This window comes from Primulina tabacum, chromosome 2 (assembly GCF_025594145.1).
Source record: "Primulina tabacum isolate GXHZ01 chromosome 2, ASM2559414v2, whole genome shotgun sequence".
Classification (NCBI taxonomy): domain Eukaryota; kingdom Viridiplantae; phylum Streptophyta; class Magnoliopsida; order Lamiales; family Gesneriaceae; genus Primulina; species Primulina tabacum.
This window is the reverse complement of record NC_134551.1, coordinates 16,794,212-16,798,495: the sequence shown is the minus strand read 5'-3', so window position 1 is coordinate 16,798,495 and position 4,284 is coordinate 16,794,212. Positions and strand designations below refer to the sequence as shown.

The 4,284-nt window shown below is 37.4% G+C and overlaps 1 long non-coding RNA gene across 2 annotated transcripts; it reads right to left on the bottom strand.

The window, feature by feature from the left end:
• Positions 1–1,951, bottom strand: LOC142537401 (uncharacterized). Of its 2 annotated transcripts, none has more exons than XR_012818546.1 (3): positions 1,806–1,951; positions 351–612; positions 1–244 (listed from the first exon to the last, which is right to left on the bottom strand). It is a non-coding gene; the product is annotated as an uncharacterized LOC142537401 (long non-coding RNA). The 2 variants fall into 2 exon arrangements; XR_012818545.1 differs by having other exon boundaries at positions 1–203.
• Positions 1,952–4,284: the final 2,333 nt, after the last annotated feature.

The window sequence follows — 4,284 nt, the reverse complement described above, 5'->3', positions numbered from 1 at the left end:
CCTCGGAATAAAATAACTGCAAATAACTAAATCTGTCAAAACCTTCGACAACATAAAATCTTCAACCATTTAAAAAGCTGTTTAAACGTGTTCCCATAAAATCCTATATATGCGGAAAAATACAAGGTCCACGGGTTGGTGTGCGCACATCCAACTCCGTCTACCCAGTCCTCGGCACTTCCGGTCTCCTCATCAATGCTCAGCTGCATCACACACGCATAGTGAGTCTAAAGGCTCAACACACCTGCATTGTTAATAACAAATACATATACGTAGCACACAAAAGTGAAAAATAGCATAACCAACATATACTTTCATGATCTTGAAAAGGCGTATGCATAGCTTAAAACCTGTCAAGCATGATAAGGATCGTAGCACATAATCGTGACCTGTCAAAACATGATAATAATCATAGCATGTAACATCGTATCAGCATATACATGTTAATTTCCTTAATTTGAATTCCGTTCATTAGCTGTGACTTTTGTATCATCATTGCAGTCGATGGATCCATCTACGTGTAACCGCGGTACCCGGCGGCGAGGATCATCAGCGACATCATTACCCGCCCACTGAGTCCCGGCCTTACATGTCATCATTAATCATGTCATCCTGTCATCGTGTTAGTCACAACTAAATCACTTCCTTCAAAAACGTGTCATCATATTCATCACTTAAATAAAAGCATGCACATACATAATTTTTCTATTAAACCAGGCATGCAACGTATATATCGTAATTCCATGAAAATCACGACCATGATGCATAAAGATTTAAAAACATGATAAGATTGTGCTCAGGGTGCTGGCAGGACGAAAATCTCACCCCGGGTGCAAAATGACCATTTTTCCCCTAAAAACCCAAAAATTATCGTTTTACCTATGGACCCCTAAAATTGACCCGAAGCTTACCAAACTCCTTAAAAAATCTCAAAATATATTTAAAAGAAATCTTAGACTTAAACTCGAGCCCAATACCAAACTTAACCGACTCATTTTAAAACTTGGACCAAGGTCCCGATTTTAACCTGAATCGACTCGAAACATAACGGAAACTTTCCCAACTCTTTAGCATACCTTAAGAACACTTAAAAGGCTCTAAAAAACTTAAAGCCCAGACCAGAAAATTCTCTCGAACAGACCCCGAAGGCCGCTGGAAAATTCTACAAGTTGCCCAATAAAATTCCTAGGTGTCACATTTTCCTCTCTTTCGATCATAGCCTACAACGAAGGGAACCAGCTACTAAACCACCTCATCCAGACCTCTCTAGGACCACTCTGGACCAACTGGAATCCACGACCCAGCCCCTAACCCCGTTGTGAATGCCCAAGCACACACGTTTCCCATTTAAGCATCACGTGGCCAACTTCTCACCCATAGCTCGATCTGCGTTGTGGCTCGTCCCAGCACCGGCCGAGCCTTTCCATGCCATGGTTCAGACCCATCAGAGTCTGGTTCATGGCTCGGGCTGGCCCTTGCACTGCTGGTTCATGCCACGCACTCGGTCTACCCTCCCACGATCCAAACATCAAGGAACTCCCTCGGCCCTTTCCCAACTCGACAAATCTTCAACTCCACCCTATTTCCCTTACTGACTCACGTGATTCAGACCCCTCATGAAAGCAACCCTGCAGCCCCCTCGCAGCAAAATCAAACAAACGTGAGTTGGTAAAAAAACAATGCAAGGATGAACAAAACCGAAGCCTTTCATTGCTACATGCTGGATCGAGAATTTCTTGAACAAATAACGCATATATCAGCAATATCTAGCATGTATGACGCAGAAATAAAAGTACAGGGCGTGCCTTGATGAATGTTGTTCGAAACTTTGAAGAAAATCACGACCGGGAGGCACCGGAGAGCGGAGAAACGATATTGCTTGCAAGGAAAAGAAATGGGGAATGGTGGCTGCTGGATTTTACGTCAATATGGCTGCTGGAGAGTGAGTGGGACGGCTGATATCAGTAGGGTTGGATTTAGGGGAGCTTAGGGTATTATTTAAATATTTAATTCCAAGATAATAGGCCTTTAATTGGTAATTAAAAGTATTAAAGTAAATTTGAGCCCATTAAGCTTAAAAATAAGCCCATCAAGTCCAAACACACTCCCGAAAAATATTTCGTTTTGATAAGTTCTTGAAAATATTAGTCGAACTCTCAAGAAGTCTCCTGATTCGATAAAATTTACGTACCGTTAAAAATAAAATCATGCGGGTAAAAATACCCAATAAAATCTCATTTTTGAAAAATACACTTAAAATCACCTTAAATTAATTAATAAAAATTAATCGTGTAATAAAATAATTTTTCTAAAAGTTCATCGGTCTCCATTTCTCGTTCGAGCGCGAAATGCATCTAGAAGCCCTAACGCATGAACTTTTAAAATTTCATGAATTAAATCCTATCATGCATGAATTATGCATAAAATGCACAAAATAATTAAACAAAAATTAATGAAATAATCATGTAATTAATGCTTTAAAAGAATTTAATAAAATACCAAAGAAATTTAATAACTTGGATGCATGTTGTTCATTTGGACCTTCAGAATTTTGGGACGTTACACTTTATCTTTATTTTAGGCTGTTAATTCGATTAGGAACCTGTTTAGAATATACGGTACAGTTCCTAATGAATTTCATGATCTTACGTTGATAGGCCGACCTCATGGTACCTATTATATATTCAAGGACTTTATCTATGCAGCTTGCATAGTTATTGTAACGACCATGGGCTATCCCGATCTTGGGCTCCCTCGGGGACCTTTTCCCGTCTTGGGTTCCCTCTGGGGCCTTTTGCTTCACGGGCTTTCCACATGCATCATCACTCATAGGACTTTCCACACCAGGCTAGTGGAGTGATACCTCCCCAAGTCTCGAACCCATGACCTCCTGGCATAAGTACATAGTTCAAAGAGACTTGGTACCAGTTGGGCTAGCCTGGTATGGAGAGTCCTATGAGTGATGACGCATGTGGAAAGCCCGTGAGGGAAAAGGCCTCAGAGGGAACCCAAGACGGGAAAAGGCCCCCGAGGGAGCCCAAGATCGGGATAGCCCATGGTCGTTACAATAAAAGGCGGTTGTAGAACTCGAAAATCAAATTACGTATAAGCCATGCATAATTTCTACTATTTAAATTAAAAATGAATATTTTATATAAATATGAAGTGTTTGAATTATTTTAATAATTTTAAGTCATGATTATTTATTTTAAAGATAGATGTTTACGCGAGGCCGGACCGGAGTTTGGAGGTTAAAGATAAGATTAATAATAAGAAAAATATTCCTAAATTTAATTTAAGTCAAAGAATGATTTAATTTAAAGAAAAAGAATGTCTTTGGGATTTAATAAATTAATTAGAGCTAAGTTGGTAAATAAGTTTTTTAGGTTAATATTTAATTAAAGCTTAAATTAAAATATGTAAACATATGGGGGATGAATTAATCTAGGTATAATATATTCAAGAAATTAAGCATAACATTTGAATATTTAAATTTGAGGTCATACATGCCATTCAAAATGCTAAGAAGGATTCTAAGCTAAATAAATTTGTTAATGCATTAAAATATATATAATGGAAGTTTAAAAACTTAAACAATTAAAATGCAAAGTTAAACCATAAAATACCATTCAAAAATGAGTAGCAAATTCGGTCAAAACCTTAAACCATTTCTAAAGTGACTAGTAACTCCCCATTCAAGTCAATTTTAATTGTATTCTATGGTGTGTTCATCTCCCCATTTTAATGCACTAATTATAAGTAAATTCAAATACAAAATACACCTTAATTCTTCTTTAATCCATCATGCTAGCAAATAAAACGAAAATATGCAGCAAAAATAAGAACAAGACAACGGCAACAAGAGGAAGGAGAAGCAATTCAAAACCAATCAAATTCTCACTTGTAACTCTCAACTAAATGCATGTTATGACTCATTTAACACCTCCTATAATACTCCTTTTCATTGCCTAGCAAACCTATGCTCTTATCTTCGAAAAACACCAGAAAAAACATCAGCATAGAATCGAGAGAATAGCAGCAGGAATAAGAAAAAAGATTCAACTCCGTGACGCCGCTCGTATTCGTCGTATTGATTTGTTTTTGTCAAAACAAATTTTCAGGCATGTATATATTGTTTCTTTTCTCTTCAATCAAGTCTTATAGATATTTTAAAACATTATATGATCAAGATTCATGAGGCAAAACGAAATTTGACAGCAACAATTTTGAACAAAATCTGCACAGGTTCTCTCCATTGACTTATGTTTCGTTTGAGATGTTCCT